The 17092-nt window shown below is 43.8% G+C and overlaps 1 long non-coding RNA gene across 2 annotated transcripts in view; it reads right to left on the bottom strand.

The window, feature by feature from the left end:
• LOC108785547 overlaps positions 1–17092 on the bottom strand; it is a 47541-nt gene that overhangs the window by 8964 nt on the left and 21485 nt on the right. Inside the window, exons 1-2 of one of the 2 annotated variants that reach the window (XR_001941141.1) lie at positions 16023–16343; positions 2018–2078 (exon numbers count right to left, since the gene is read on the bottom strand). This is a non-coding gene — a long non-coding RNA (uncharacterized LOC108785547). Of the gene's footprint in view, positions 1–1848; positions 2079–16022; positions 16344–17092 lie in introns of those variants that run through there. The other variant, XR_001941140.1, reaches the window with a different exon arrangement.

Below are 17092 nucleotides of genomic sequence, written 5' to 3' on the forward strand. Positions count from 1 at the left end.
AACACGTTGAAGACTTTATGGGTGACAGGACAGCAACTGTTTCCTATTCTGAGTAATAAAGATTCAAAGCTTCAACCATGCAAACGTTGCCCGAATCAGGGAGAATATAGCGTTGAGCCCCAGCACTCCCGAGAGCTCAGCAAGGGAGAGCAGACTTCCAACCCCCTGACGGTCCTGTTGAGACATCTGACTGTCTGCGACCATTTTTTAGATCTACAGGAAAGAAAGGGGAATTCTTCTTAATATATATTTATAAAATCTTCAACGTGTTCAAACCAGCTAAGTCATGTGGAATAAAGCAGCCTAAAAGCAGTTGTTGTTTTGCCATTTTTTAGGCCGCTGGGGATATGTTACCGGGAATGCAGTTTCCTAGAATTCAGGCTTCAGATTTAGTAGGATTAAGTTCCTATAACTGGTTTACTGCACTTGGAACCTAACGAGAAGAAGAGGTGGATTCTTGGCAGTGGCAAGGCACAGGCCTGTAAGGTGACGTCATGTAGTTGGCTGAAGGCCGCTCTAGATGAGCATGGGTTAATATATTCTCTTGTCTGCAGACCTTTTTGTATATTGGTATGGTGTGATATGGACTACGGTGAGTTACGGTGAACATTAACCCATAGCAACAAATGTTGTGCAGTAAGCTGTAGAAACCAATCAGCCGAGAGTCTTCAAACCAGTAAGAGATGATTTGTGATTGGTGAGAACTGGACAGTGCAGTTCTCTGACATTAGTAGAAGTCCCCTTGGGAAAAAGATGTGCAGTAACCATGACAACCGGTTATCAGTCATAATTATGTGACTGCAATAAAAGGATAAATGGTCATATTGGTTGCTATGGCCTAATGTAGTTCGCCTGCCTATAAAGCTGGTTGCTCTACCTTCAAATAATCTCATAAGTATAATTATTTGTGTAATTCAAAGTTTAGTGTCCTACACTTTGGGGAAAACCAAGAAGAAAGTCACATTTAACACCTTAGAAGTATCAATTTCCCTCTCTCAATAGACAAAACAGATGGACTGTAATTCCTGCAAGACTCAACATTTTGTGTGGTCTCCCACCTTGACCAAGGCCCCCTTTCTCTTGTTTGTGTTACTTCCCCATGGCATTGGGTGGGCAGCTTCAAGGCTTGCGTAGATGGGTCTTTTAAGTCTGCTCTTCAGAGCCAGACATTGTGCACACTGCGCAAAACAGCAAAGCGCATGTGCACACAAAGGGACCGCTGCTCACAGGGTTCCGTAATGCTATAATCAGAAGTTGGGGGTGCTCCAGCTTTGCTGAACACACCCCAAATGCAAGTGAGACTTGAATGTCCTCCTAAAAGGTTGCCTACACGAGCCTTAAGCCTGGCCATGTAAAGACCTGCCTCTTCCTACTCTCAAGAATCTAGTAAAAACACATAATTTTCATCCCTTCTGCTAGTTGTTGGTCTGCGAAGTATCACAGACCAGAAATAGGTCCATTAGAGTGACTTGAATAGCTTGAGAACATCTTCTGGTGGTGGAACAGAAGAGGTTGGGTGAGGCACGGCCAATCAGTTTAGGTTCCTAAGCTGCACATAGCAACAAGAATAGGGCCCCTGATGTGTTCTTTACCTTACATTTGATACATATATGTGGACAAATCAAAGTTTCTTTTCAAATCTTTTTGTACAAAGCAAGTGCTAACTCACTTTGGCCCATATGCAAATGTTCTGAAAACCCAGCAATTGGCTTGCTAAATGATGCCTTCCGATTTAGGCGTTAATTCAAATGCACACGTGAGAAAGGGCGATAGCCTGAAATGTAAGATCTGGAAGTACGACTATGAAAGCATTTGAGGAGATAACGAAAATTTACGGTACCACGGTACGGTTAACTCTAACATGGCTGCGCATTCTGGATTGCAGAGGGACATTGCCAGCCAGACAACAATAGAGCGGCCATCTTGGCTATTGTCTGGCGCGGGATTACTGCGCTTGGATTCAGAGGACAGCAGACACAGACAGACGTCCACACCTTAACAAATTCCATTGTCTTACCTCTTCCGTCTTGGCGCTGCCCCTCGAAACGCTGGCGGAACACAAGCTTGGGAGTCTGGTACTAAGACACAGGATGAAACCAGTTAATAGACAGCAAGGGTGAAGCAACTCATTACAGATCTAGCAAGCTAGCTGGCACAGTTGTCGCCATACCGAAACGGGTTAATAACGTGAAAAATTCGAGCAGTCTGCTGAGATCGCAGAAGAACCTAAGATAAAAGTCTTCGGAGTGGTCCGAGCAAGCTCTACGTTAAAACAGTTTGAACAACCGGTTCTTAAGCATTGTCTGGATAAAGGACTCTATATAGGTCTATATTATTCATAAGTAGCCATCCAGTGTATGGCTCTTGATCGACTAGGAGCCTTAGTGCACCCCACTCATGTGTCCTTATTATGCCCTGTCTATATTAGTCTGCAATATAGGGAGTGGTAGGAAGGCAGGAAGTAAAGGACATAATTGGATGGCCTGGTGCCATATATTCCCCTTACCTTCGTAGAAGACCCTTTCCAGTCTAAAGACCCCAGCCTGTTTGTGGGAGACATTTGGCGACCTGCAGCCTTTTGTCACAACAATTACTGACCACCTCTGCTCATCAGGAGCTGAAATCCTTTTGCAATAAAGCTGGTTAAATTCAAAATGCACTCTGGAGATGTCAGATGTGCAATGTCACCCACCCCGCAAGCTAGCATTGTTCAGTAGGTGTCTATCTTCTCCTTAAAGCAGGCAGCATCTGTACAAAAAGGGGATTTATCAATGCGAACGTGATGACCGAGACACATTAAAAATCAACAGGCGCTGTCTGAGGGCGATAGATGAATTTCTGCACAGACAGACGCAGCCACACATGCTGCCTTACATACATAATTACTGTCGAGACTGTCATCGTCAGAGCCTAAAACAATGGCACACAAACGCATAAGGCGAAAAAAGAAATCAGCTGGTGGGAAATGGCAAAAAAAAAGGCACGCAGAGCTGAAAATCTTTAACGCATGTCGAATATTGGCCAGTCTGGGGCGTTCGTCGCCTTGACACACCTTTGTCTGACGCTCTCCCTTATGGTCCGTAGACGCGCACCTGCACGGAGGGAGACACAGGTAACAAAGGCGAGCAAGCCCACAGGTAGACAATGGTTAATCGAGGGGGATGTGTGGACGGCGCACAAAAAAGGACCGCCACAGCATATTAATAAGTAGCAATAACGCAAATAGCAAAAAAAAGATAATAGTTTGCTGTAGACTGAGAAAACATTGTGACTACGGAATGAAAAGTGATAGCAAATGACATTATTGGAAAAATCGGAGCATAATCTATCTATCTATCTATCCATCCATCTATCTATTGATCTATCTATATGTAGAAGTATGAGTATATGAATGCATCGAGTTTCCAGTATAAGCCCCTTCATGCACCGATTCCTAAAGCTAAAATCCCCCAAAAAACAAAAATCAAATAAACTAAAAAGGAACTATTACGAAACTCAGACGCCCGCTAATGCGGATGGACCTATTGGGTATTTAACATGCGCGCATAGCTTTACCGTGTTGCGTATTTGCAAACAGGCAATTTAGACTATCAGGTATGCATGCAGACTAAACACTGGGGAATAATAAAAAAAAGAACAGCTAGCCCTATAATCATCGTGCATTTTTAAAGCGGACATGGCACAATGGTAGAATAGCAAAAAATGATTGAAATGAAATAAGAAATGGAAGAAGGATGGGAGCTGCTAGACCGCCATATGAAAAAGTCGTCGGCGCACACGCACCTTTATCAGTCTTGGCTCGTAGGATTGCAGTCGGAACAATTGAAGGCTGTGGAGCGCGCTTGGCATCGATCAGAGACATTGATACTCGGTACCTGACCTCCAGCTCCCAGTGCCATACTCTCAGCTGCTGTGTCTCTCTCGCTCTCTCTCTCTGTGTCTCCATCCTCAGTCTGTGCAGCGAGCACGTCATAAGCGAGTGCATCCCACCCCCCTTCTCTGCCCTCACATACACTCTCACCCTTCTGCATGCAAAACCTGACAGCCAGAAGCACTTCTCCTGCTGTACACTGCTTCGCTGCCGTAACAGGTAGCCGCCTTCATCCATCTCCCCCCCCTCCCCATTGTGTTGCGCGCACTGCAGGCCTCCGAAGGCACTGGTCCTTGCGTCCAATTGGATATATTTTTTTTAATAAGGCAGCGCAGACGGCGGCGAACGTGCACAACGCACCTTCGCCCGTAGCAACCAGACCAAATCTATTACAGATCCATCTCTGGACACACACCGGAATGGTTGCTGCATTGTGGCACCACTTTACATGGCGCTTTATTAAGTAGGCATGCAAGTCTTTCCCTTTGCTGCTTTTACAGTTCCCAGCAATTGATCTCTCTCTCTCTCTCTCTCTCTCTCTCTCTGTCTATTTCTCTCTCTGTGTGTTCAATCAATATCCCTTGAGTTCCTTGTGCGCCCTATTGCATGTTGCCTCCTGCATTTGCTTCCTTTTCTCATATAGATTTCTTTTTTTAATTTAATTTTTTTTGTCCCTGTGCACAGTTCCCCCCGGTGGCTTCTTGGCTTTGTTGCTTTGCATTCCTTTGTACCTTTTGTCTGTCACCTGGCGCTCTCGTCCGCTACCTCTTTGTCTGCTCGCTGCTGCCTTTACCACCTTAGCCCGTCTGCCCGCCGATTGCACGCTCCCTTTGCTCCTTTGTCTCGCCCCTGCTGCAAATGCGTTTTCGTTAAATTGCATTTTAGCACCTGCCGTGTTGGCGTTCCGGTTTGAGATAAATAACCGCCTGAAAATATATATTTTTTACCGAATCGTGTCTTATATTACCCAGCGCCTCGATGTTTGATGGCGGTGTAGAGCGTATTGTGTCTCCCCCGATGATTCCCCCTTACCTGTAAGGCTTCTTCATTTCCTTGTCTCTGACCATCCTGTCTTCCTCACTGCTCTCTCTCCATTCTGTTCCCCCTCCCGCTGTCTCTCTCGATTCTCCCTTGCTCCATCCATCTCTCCCCTCCCTCCCTGCTCGCTCTCTCTCCGCCCCTGGGCTGCCTTTCCATTCCAGACAAGCAGAAAGCGCAATGCGGCTTTGCTCAGGATGGGGGGGATTTATTAAACTTGTCTGGCTCAAGACAGAGAGAGGGAGGGTCTGTCTCTGTGTGTGGGGTGATAGGATATAGGAGACACAGAGAAAGAAAGAAGTAAAGGGGGGGGGGGGGGGGTGGTGTGGCAGCAAGGTAGTTAGAGTAGCAAAGGTGGAGAGATATTCCAAATCCTTTAGGATCTAAGGCCAAATATTTTAACTCTTTGCAGCCAGGCGACGATGGCGCATTGCAGAGCCTCGTCTGTTCAAGAGTTAATGCGCCGTGCTAAAAGACACATAAGCCCTTCAAGAGATGTGCGACTTTTCCCCAAAAAGCACTAACGTGAAAAATTCCGTGCCTGTTACAGGTGGTTAATGGTCAAGTGCAATACTCTTTTTTCCAGAGCACCTACTTATACATTCGCTGTGCAGCGCCCGCAGACTGCTGCGTCTTTGGCCATATGAGAATCTCGCCCGTGCTGTCTTTTTCGGCGGTGGTATATTTGTTTGCCGCTGCAAATAAAACTGTCTTCTGTGTTCTGTGTCTGTCTCGAGAGCTTTTTAAGGAAACTGTGTGCGTTGCATGGATGTGCGTGTTTGTCTGCCTATAAATCTTGGTATTTCTTTTGCTTCTCATCCGCTGTCTAGACGGACGTTTGGTTTATTTCCGAAGGTTTGCAAATACGTCTGTCAATGCGAATGAGTTGCTATTCACGCATCGTACATTCTTACACAGGACAGGTCAGATAATATTTGAAGATGAAATTCCAGTTCTTTGATTTTTTGAGGGGGAGGAGGGGTGGTTGGTGCTTCTACTTCCATCTCCTATTCATCTGTCTCTTACTATTTAGTTTTTACACTTTCTTCCTCCTTTATCTCATCCTTCCTACCTTTCCCTCCTTCCTTTCTTCCTTTCTTTCTTTTCATTCCCTTCCTTCCCTCGGTCATTCTACACTTCTTCTTTCATTCCTTGCCCCCTCCATTCTTCACTCTTTCCCTGTTCCCTCCTTAGCTCCTTGGTTCTACTCTCTTTTCCTCTTTATTCTTCTCTCCTTCCCTTTTCTTTACTTAAATCTTCTCTCCTTCCCACTTCACTCCTTCCTTCCCTCCTTTATTCTTCTCTCCTTTCCTCTTCCTTCATGCTTCACTCCCCTCTCCTTTATTCTTTTCTCCTTCACTTTTCCTTCCTCCCTTCCTTACTTCTTCGTTCCTTCCCTCTTCATCCTTTCCTTATCATTCTTCTCTTCTTGCCTCGTCATCCCTTCCTTTCCTCATCAATTATTCTCCCCTTCCCTACTTTATTCTTCTCTCCTTCCCTCTTCCTTTTCCTTCATCATTCTTCTCTCCTTCTTTCTTTCCTCCTTTATTCTCCTCTCCTTCCCTCTTCCTTCCTTCAGTTCTCCTTCCCTTTTCATCCCTTCCTTTCCTTACCATTCTTTTCCCTTTCCCTCTTCATCCATTCCTTTCCTCATCATTCTGTTCTCATTCTCGCCTTCCCTCTTCCCTTTTCCTTCCTATCAGTGAGTTATAAATATATAGAACTAATTGCATTTCTTCAACACAAGGCAGTAAAAGGACAAGTGAAAATGTGCACCATGCAGTTATCCATAGTAAGCAATCAGGTCACAGCTTGCTATAGCCAGATGGGTGACAGGTGATTTGTCATTGGCTATGGTTGTGCATTTAACATTTCGCTTATTAAATTAGCCTGAACATCTCTCGCTTTAGGATATGTTATTATGGCAACCCGTGGCTTGCTTACGGCTGTGGATCCAAAGGTCCAGGTGCCAGTAGTCTGTGTCTCCCCCCGTTTTCATTGCAGAGTTTAAAAATATTAGCTTAATTCTATTTATATTCCAAGTGGAACCAGGATTAAGTCTTTTTATTTTATTTTTGAGTCTCTGTATCTATGAATATCTGTGTCTGCCCCTGTTGGAAGTGACAGCCTAGTGCCAAATTTAGCTGCCTGCAGTTTTACCATGCAGGTCCACCAGGAGGCGCTGCAGGGTTGTCTGACGAGCGAAGTTTTGGAAAGGTGCATCGGAGGTCGCCAGCAGGATGAAGTCTGGTGATAGCCCCGTGTGCAAATAGTATTAGGACAGCAGGTGACGCTGCAGCACCAATGAGCCGGCCTAGTGATAGAGCTACATGAGGCTTCATAAAAAAAAAAAGAGAAAGAAAAAAAATCCGCCTTCTACTGCATGGCAGCACAGACACAAAAGATTAAAAATGATTCTGCAGTCTGGGACTCGGCTGTTTCTGTGACAGCGCAGGCTAGCAGAGGGCGCCCCCAAAATAAATGACAGTTTATAGAAAACTTTCTAATTAAAATGTCTGATGGCAAAAAATCACAGCTGGCTACAGACAGCAGAAGCTCACAATGCGAGGGGCGAGGAGTGGCGGAGAGCGAACACTGAATTCCAGTTACCACGGACAATGCAGCATTTTGCCATGACGTAGATACACTATAGGTAGCCGTGGACATTAGTCGATGGTCGTTCGTGTGCGCTCGTTCCAAATGACTACGGCACGAATGTAATGGCCAAAAAATAGGTGGTCTTAGAGCAGACAATGCTGCCACAGATGTAGGGGGAAGCAAAGAAAGCCAATGCAGTGGTACAATTACCCTTCCCTCCACAAGAATAATCAGGGAGTCTTCTGGTGGACCTATACATTAATACTTTTTACCCAATCCAGCTGGCAAGGGTCATCTTACGTGTCTTTGTACATTGGTGGTTGGGCTCCATTTGGATCATATTTCATTTACAGGTCAATGTGCATGTAGAGTGTCAATAAATACAAAAAAATTAGACTTGGGCCAAAGCCAATCCCTATCTACGCTGTCTACTTGAGGGTCCGAGCATTTACAAATTAATTCTTCTACAGGGCACCATTATGGTTTTGAGTTGTCCAACTCAGTGGTTTGGTTCACATCTTTATTGGTATTCAAAAAAATGATATGGCCAACATATTTTTGGCAAATTGAGGCTTTCCCTTCTTCAAGGCTTTAGAACCATGTGGAGACTGGGGTCAGTGTTCGGGCACTTTGGGTTTTGCTGTGTGCCTGGTGGAGCCTAAATGGCAAAACCTTTTTGCCAATTGGGCTGAAACAAGCACACCACAAAAGCCAAAGTATCTGCATACCGACTCCTTTCTCCACACAACCCCTGAAGAAGTGGGAGCCCCAATCCTACGAGATGCATTGAATGTGTTATTATGTATATAATAAATGAAGAATGTGAACCAGACCACTGAGTTGTGCGACACTCTGTACAAGGCACACCTCATCCTAGAACCAATACCTGGTCCCAACACACCACCACCATTGAACCCTGAATTGGGAGTAAAAAAGTCAGCCAAACTGTGATCAAAACCCATCTAGTACTACTACAACACATGCCAAGAGAGTAATAATGTTTTTTGTCTGTACCTACCCTGGTTTAAGATCATTGGCAGACGGTTGGAACTCTGCTTTGTCTTTGCTGCCTCAACAGTGCTAAGGAAGAGGAGTGGTCACATACAGTTCCTGTCTGAATTCTTCCACATGTACAGTATGTGGCTTTAAGAGCCATAAGGAATCTATCAATTGCAGGTTCCATTTTATTATATATAAACTATTTCTTCAGCATTTTGTGAACAAATATTAATGTTCTTTCAATGAATTTCTTGAGGAACCCTGTTTCTTCCCATCAGCAAAGCTCACATAGCCAAAAGCCCAAGCATTTGGCTCTGTGACCAGCACTGGTGGTAACCATTAACAGTATTGTCTCCAGGAAAGTATTTAATTCCTTCTGTTGCTCTTTATTTATCCTTCCGAGCAACACTGTAATATTGCCTAAAGTTGTCACCTGAGTGTTCCACTGACAACTATCTCACAGCAACATTAGCCAAAAAGGTGATTACACAACAGTATACAAACATTTGAACTGTTTTGCTGCCAAAGGGCTGTAAAGTAATGCAGATACTCTTGTGATTTCTCCAGATCTGCTGTGATGTATGGAGACATAGCATAAGGAACAAGACCATGCTTTTTGGAAATTGGAAATTGCTGTTCTGTAGGCTCCGTGTCATGGCCCACCTCTTTTTCAGGCTACTAGTAAACCATTCAAGTGATGCCATCCTGAGCTCTTCCTAATTGTAAGTCTCCATTGCCTTACAAAGAAGGTGCCCTCACTGTAAGCTTGGTTTAAACTTTGAGCTGGTGTGTGGCAAGTAAACATGGGCTGGCTAATTTGAGTCAAGTGTCAAGTATCTTTTTGCTTAATGCAAACACTATTACATCGCATGTTAAAAATAATGCATGAGGCACACTTGCAAATCTGTGTTGAAGGAGGCGGTCAGTGCTCAGGTACCAATATAGCTCCGAACAATACCCCCATGAACAAAAAATGGCGGGGACATTTTTTTGTTCATTCTTTTTTTTTGCCCAGCCCCGCCCCTCCGCCTAGGTGAGAATGACATGTCCTGCTCCTGCAGCCTCGTGGGATATTCCTGTAACTTGTCCCAGAAAGCTCTAGGAGCAAGGACGCAGAGGCCAGTAGGCAGACCTAGTGCGTGGTATCGCAGGCTGGCTGCAGAAGCTGAAAGAGATAGCCAGCCCCCAATGACATCACAGAAGAAGATAGCTGTGCAAGACTTGGGCTGCAGCAGTGGATCGGCAAATCACAGCAGGACAACACTGGATTCGCTGGACAGGTGAGTATGCTTTCTACTAAGAGCCTAGCATAACAGGTAAGACGGCATAGGGCAAAAAAAAATGGGGGTGGGGAGGTGGGGGTGAAATTCCTCCTTAACCTTTACTTTATCCTTATGTTATATTACCCATGGACTATCTTGCAGAGTCTATTCCATTTTCTTCCTTAGCAATAGTGGGAGGTGGTAAGGGCGGTGCTACTGTCTGACATAAGCAAAGTAATTGCTCCCTCCCAGAAGGTTCTCTGTAGGAGCTGCTTTTATCCCTTGCCAGGAACCGGGTGTTTAATAGGACTGTTCTATCCCCACCATAATCCTCCCCCTCTCTTGATCTTCTATCACCCACTTTATACTTGTTTTATGAAATGCAGATGTCTTTTAAATCAGAAGGGAAGGAATTGCCAGACTGGGAGGAGGCACGCTGTTGTATGCAGTCATGGTCTCCACTGCTTATGGTAATGCAGAAACCTAATAAATACTTAGAGAGAGGTGTGGAAAGCACATGACCTCTGAGCTGCACAGCCAGCCGAGACCAAGCCAAGAGGTCCCAGAGAATCCTACATCCTGCACTGTCCCTACACAGCAGCTGGGAAGCCTATTGAGTAAGGAACAAGACACACAGATTTGCAAATGTGCATGCACCAATTTTACTTTAAGTGTGTTTGCATAAAAAAAAAAAGTTTGCTTTACTTTATAGGTCTGATTGCTCAGAAAGTAATAATCTGTGCAAGAAGCTCCTCAAGGAGCTTACAATCTATGGTACCTATCTCACATCCAAGGACCGACATAGAGAGGAGCCAATTAACCTAGAAGCATGTCTATGAAACTGTAGTACCTGGAGGGCACCCACACAACCCCAGTGCTGCAAGGCAGAAGTACTAACCACTAAGCCACCATGCTGTCCATGAAACAGTAAAGGAGACCAGATAACATTGATGCTGTTTAAAAAAAATAACAACCTTTTTATGGTTTTCGGAGTGTCCGTGGCTTTACCTGACACAACACATGTGGAAGAAATAAATTAAAATAAACAACTAGGACCTGCATGTCCACTTCCCCTAAGCATGTCATAGCTGATCAGGTCTAGGTCCAGCAGTAAAAAATGCTCTGTTCCATTTAACCATTCTTGGCTTTCTTGTTTCGTGTTTTGTTGTTGTCAGTCGTGATGATGCAATGGTGGTTGGCAGGTACCGATTGTGCATGGTTCACACAGGCTCCCATTGATCTTAAAGCTTAACTCAAGGCAAGCATTTAAAAAACCACCAGGGAATGCAGTTACCTCATCCATCTGTTTTAGAGAGAGATGGGCATCAATAGAAGTCAATCACATGTCCTGCATTGACGTGTGTTCACAATGGAGAGATGGCTTCATCAGTCTATTGCTGCTCCTCTATTGTCTAATTTCTGGCTTTGGTTGGGAAGATGACCAAGCTGTATTGCTTAAAGTCAGTAGAGAAAACTCAGGTCACCAGCAGGGCCTGATTTACTCTGCTGCTTCAAGGCCGGGTTCCTCAATGCACCCCCCTATATGTAGGCTGTATACAAGTGAACTTGATGACATCGCTGTGATCACTTGTACAAAGCAAGCGGTGGCTTCCACACTGTACATTTAGCTCTGCTTGGCCAAAGCAGGACTTAATGTAGAAAACAACTACCCGCCCGGCACCTGGAGCTGCATCTCCTGGATGTTGGGAGATAGGAATTCCACACCCCTGCTGCCCCAAGGCCGGGCCTCGGTTGGCCTTGTGGAAAATCCGGCCCTGGTCACCAGTCTGGCTGTGATGTGTAAATCTCAGGACTGGATGAAGCCACTTCAATATTTGCATTCCATCTGCATATTTAGCCATTTACCTTGAGTTCACCTTCAAAGCAGAAAAAAGTACAAACACTAACAGGGTTATTCACAAAAGGGGGAAGAGTTTGGAGAAGGCCGGAGACGTGAACAATCTAGGACAACATAGCTGATTTGGAAAAATTCTCCAATCCAGCTCACTTTCCAGTTCAGCTATGTTGTCCTAGATTGTTCACTTCTCCTGCCTTCTCCAAACTCTTCACCCTTTTGTGAATAACCCTGTAAATTATTCTGGTTTTAGTTAAACTAATATAAATATCAATAATATTTGGTCACAAGAGTGCCCAAATGAAACTATTGAGTGAATAAGCTAGTCAATATCTGCCAAAAAATTAGTGGACTGACCCTTAAATCCATATATTGCTAGCTTGTTACCAGCAATACATGTTGACCACAAACAGTGATATCCAGTAAAATACTTGTTGACTAGAAAAAAGCACCAGGATCTACCTGATTAGATGCAATTAAAATGGATTGCTTTGGTAGTCCTTTATCCTGCCTAATTTTTTGTAAAATTTGCTGCAATGTTAGATCAAATCTAAAACAAATTCTCAATTTTTAAATCCAAAATATTATGAAATTGTAATGCCGACTTGTGCCCTACTGATGCTTGTAACGCACAAGTTTTAAAGACAGGTCCACTTTAAGGGGGTGACTGTCGGACTTGCAACCAATGCATCCTGTTATGCTAGGAAGGAGGAAGGTCAATGAGGGACGTTAAAATGTATCTCTTTTAGTTTTGGATGGTGTGAAGAAGGGTTAGGCCCCAGAGTTTTCATTCATGTCCTTGTCTCCATTGGGGAGATTCACCACTCCGATGACTATTGTACAGAGACAGGAACCCCAACAAGGTGAAATGACCCAGAACAAAAAGGTGAGGGGAAATCTTCCAATGGGGGTGCCTGTTCTTGGGGATTCCCCCTCTAACTTTGGGAGATTTCCTCCAGCTCTGGGACAGTGAAGGGAAATTTCCCCATGGTACATAAACAATAAAAAAAATAAACTGGCAGAGGTGTTAAACCTTCCTATCCAAAACTAAAAAAAATGAAGTTTGGCAATACATACACTTTAATGGCAAATGATCGTCACTGCAGCTCGGCAAAGATAAGTACAATTCATATAGAGACTGTCTACATAACCCAAGAGCTTCACTTTTCTTACAGCTGTAGTAAGGGATAAACAGTATGGAAGGCATAGGTGTAACAACTACCCTTCGAGCAAGCACTTGTGTTCTAATGGTGCCCCTTTGAATGCCAGGGCCTTGGCGGGCAGCAGAGGGTCTGGCATTTTAGCATTTTACAGTTGAACGGCAGAGGGTGGGGCTTGGACGACTGAACGGACTAAGGTTAAAGGAAACCTATTATAAGCGAAACATGGGGTATGCGATTTTGAAAATGTTTTTTTCTATTTTTTGGAAGAACTTTTGGCAGGAGTTCCAGCATTCCGTAACTTATGTTATATAAGGTCCATGGTATCCGGCTGTCGTGCTGACCATCTATAGTCACTAATTTGAAGCAAATATGCAGATAAGGACTTCTGACTTCCCTGATCTGCATGCTTGTTGTGGGGCAGTAACCCAGGCACTATTAAAGCCAATGGGTGTCCCTAAAAGCCAGTCAACTATCACTTTCAGAAGATTAGTAATAGCAGATTATATACTGTACACCATATTTCCAAAAGTATGTTGACACCCCTCTAAATTATTGACTTTGGGTGTTTACAGTAAAGGGTATTGTTAATGTTACAGCATGCAAATACCTTTTCTGTTCCAGCATGACTGTGCCCCTGTGCACAAAGCCAGCGGCATAGATACGTGGTTTGATTAATTTTTGGAAAGGAGGAACTGAAGTGGTCGTCACAGAACCCTGAACTTAAATCTACTGATTTGGGATGAACCAGGACTGAAACTCCATATTAATGCCTAAGGTTTTGGAATGGGATGTCCAACAAACTAATTTCTACCTCCTATGTTATTTTCTGACCTGACCTTGCTTCTCTTCATTTTGTGGCCTCCTGGGACTTGAGGTCTACCAGTGTCTACCAGCGGAGCTTTTGATTCCTTATTAATTCTATTATGGATCCCAAAGGTAGATAGCTTCTCCGTGGAAGATTTCAGAGTAGCAGAGTCAGGTAAATATAAGACTTGTTGGAAGGAGTGTTGGGAGCAGGTTCATTTAAAGGATAACCATACTACAACTAAAAAATACAGATATTTTTTATTATTGTCTTGCATTAAAGTCAAGGTCCAGTCTGGGCCCAGGATCCAATGAGCTCTACAAGGGCAAAATTATTGGTTTGACAACACAGGAGTATTGCTGGCTTAGGGACTTTTTAGGCTAGCTCAGGTTCACTAAAATAACATTGTACAAATGGCAGAACAGTTCTGTAAAATGTGGCAGCTAGTCAAAATCCAGCTTTCATCAATTCAGCGTAGTTAAGCTGGTTATAGATATCTGATGGAGGTTGGTTGCTGGTAAATGATCTAGCTCTGAAAAGGTCCCCCAAAAAGGGTTGTCCTACACGGCCTGATAAATGAAAGATCTCCTTGTCCATGGCTAGACAAACACACCCATTAAGACATTAAGTATGATTATATCCCATAAATATGTGAACGACCCCAGCTCTGCTACTGTCTTGAAACTGAGGACTATAACGCAAAATGTCAGTTTGGTAAAACGTTTTTCCCACTTAATGAAGCACCTCAGGGATCCCTCATAGAGGTGGCCCATTGACCTGCTGAATAACAAAACTGGAGGCCTCAAGTGTGGGTTAATATCTGTGGGCACCTTTCGGTTTGATTGGTAGATAACAACAATTGGGCATATTGCTTTTGTTTATGGGTGAAGTGAGGTCGATTTTGAATCCAACATTGCAGTCTATGACCCTGGCAGGATGATCTCCCCCTCCACTTGGTCCTGCCATGAAATACAGAGCTTCACCACGACCTAAGCTTCCTGGTTCCCCTCTCTTTAGTGCATCCTCCAAACATTTCCATGGAGAATCCACTAGCAACTGGTGACACCATAATGCTGATGTGGTTTGCCCAATAGTGGATAGAGATTTCATGGGATTATATAGTGAATGGGCTTTAGAGAGCTGAACCATGACGTTCAGGTCATAACAAACCAATGCTTGCCATGGCATCATCTGGTGTGAGACTTGGGAGATCTCAAACCACCATGGTCATGGACTGCATTAAAGTCTTAAAAGCTGCCTTCATTACCCAACACTAAAAACAAAATGTATTTGGGTTATCTTCCCCTTTAATCAATTTACAGCCAATGTATGTTTTTTTGGCATGGCACACCAAATCACGGAACACAATTTTTAAAAAAACTTCAAGCATTTTAGATTTTAAATCTTGTACACCTGTTACACATTTTACCAGTTTTCCCAATTAACTTGCATCTATTACTCAGAGATTTTAAATATGTAAACTTTGCGCTATAATTGTGTCTGAAATGAACTCTCTGTCTAGTGGTATGGCTTACTTGCTGGTAGCAGTCCATGTTTGTTGTGAATATTTCCGCTTCGATGTCATGGCAAAACCCCAGGGAAAGATAGGAGGCTGTACAGTTATCTCCTGTGATGTTATCCTCAACTATACAACCTACTACCTCATCCCGGAGTTTACCGTTCTGAAAGAGCCAAGAAAGGATGGGCCAGTTGTCTTGGAAGCATGTACATATGCAAGGTCCCTTCTTACAATGATAGCATGGATAAAAAAACGAGCAGTAGGAAGACAAAATGAATCTATAGACCTCAAGCTTACATCCAAAATGTGATGATCACACTATATTTGACTAGAGGAAATTGAGTATCATATGAAGCAGCGCCAACAAAATAATCATCCACTTAATTTTCCAATCTTCACTCAAGAACCCAGCAATGTGATTACGTGGTATAGAACTTTTTGTGTCGCCGTAGCTAAGCCGACACAGACCCGCACACTCGAGCTTGTGAGAAGGGCACAGCACAAGTTCGGATCTACGGGTTTATGGCAACCAGCAGAAGACCTACGCTATACACAAATCAGCTTGTTATAAGAAGTGCACACAAATACAAATCACAACCTTAAAATTTTTTCGAATGACTAAATAAAAGTAAAAGGTTGTATGCTATATCTACTGCAGGTGCCTGTGTAATGATAGATGGCACATATTTTGGATCTGCTTAACTGCATGGATCGAGTCATCTTCATTCTAATAAGTGCAATTTTAAAATTTTGGTTTAAAACACAGCTGTAGTCTGTGAAACAAAAAATAAAGCAAGGAGCCCAATGCATAATTCTTGACGTAGAAAGCATGTTAATTGTTGCAGAGAAGCAACTGTATCATCATCGACTACATACCCCTTACAAAATAGCTTTTTTGCATCCCCCGTTTACCTTATCCACTTCTTCCTATCACCCTGGCGTTCCTATGCGTCCTCTCCCCATGCTTGCTTTGGAAGTAACGGCCATGTTAAATGCTGCCTGGTGGGGGTGGAGGCACTGGGCCCTGTGCCACGACACTGAAGGCGGTGTTGCGTTTTTCGCGGCCTCTCTTTCCTTCCTCCCCATCCCCCTGGGCAGTCTCCGTCGCAACTGAAAGGAACAAAGGAAAGCAATGAGCAGGGAAATGCAGGACACACATTGGCGCAGACTGGCACATTAGCTTGCCATCGGTGGGCCTACAAAGATGGAATTATTCCTTCACCTTCCTCCGTACCAATCTCCGATTCGCCTTTCTCGTATTCTTTTGTTTTTTTCATTTTCAATAGTGATCGTACATTGTGCTTCGGTATTCTCCATAACTACAGTTCCTTATTTTAACTACACAACTAATTGTCTACTCTAATGTCCTCTAGCATGCTCGTTTCATTACTTAACAGTCACCTCCTAGATGTTCCCGTCTTTGCCCCGTCAACTTGTTTTCAGTACTTCGATCTAAGTCTTACCTCCTTCCCGTACCCCAACCAACCTGGGGCTTGGTCAGTTTCGAGATCCGCTCTACTTATTCGGCCTTGCCTTCATCTGTCCCCGTGCCCGGTTATCTTAATGCATCTTTTTACTCCTCCTTTTTAACACTGTATTGTCTCGGGTTTCTTCCTTTCTCCAACCATGCCTCGGCTTTTTTTCTACTCTTCTTATTCTCGGTATGTCTCTCTATATTTCTTCTCCACCGTCCTTTACTCCACCCATAATAGTTTACTGCCCTCCCTTTCTCCACCCTTCTTTCTCTTTTCCTGGCTTTCTATTTGCCCTTTTGTATTCTTCTTTCCTATCTTGCATGATATTCAGCTTTCGTTTTTGAGCTCCAAATCGATACAAGGAGGCCTGTGGTCCCACCAACCCTTGCAGTGCCTGCCATTATTAACTAGACATGACAATTCAGGGTACATGGTTGACTTTTTCTATGTTTTTGTAAAATCTGAGCAATTAAAAAAAAAAACCCATCTAAAATAATAATCAAGTAC

The sequence above is a fragment of the Nanorana parkeri genome, unplaced genomic scaffold, assembly GCF_000935625.1.
Source record: "Nanorana parkeri isolate BGI_ZX_2015 unplaced genomic scaffold, ASM93562v1 scaffold166, whole genome shotgun sequence".
NCBI classification, from domain to species: Eukaryota; Metazoa; Chordata; class Amphibia; order Anura; family Dicroglossidae; genus Nanorana; species Nanorana parkeri.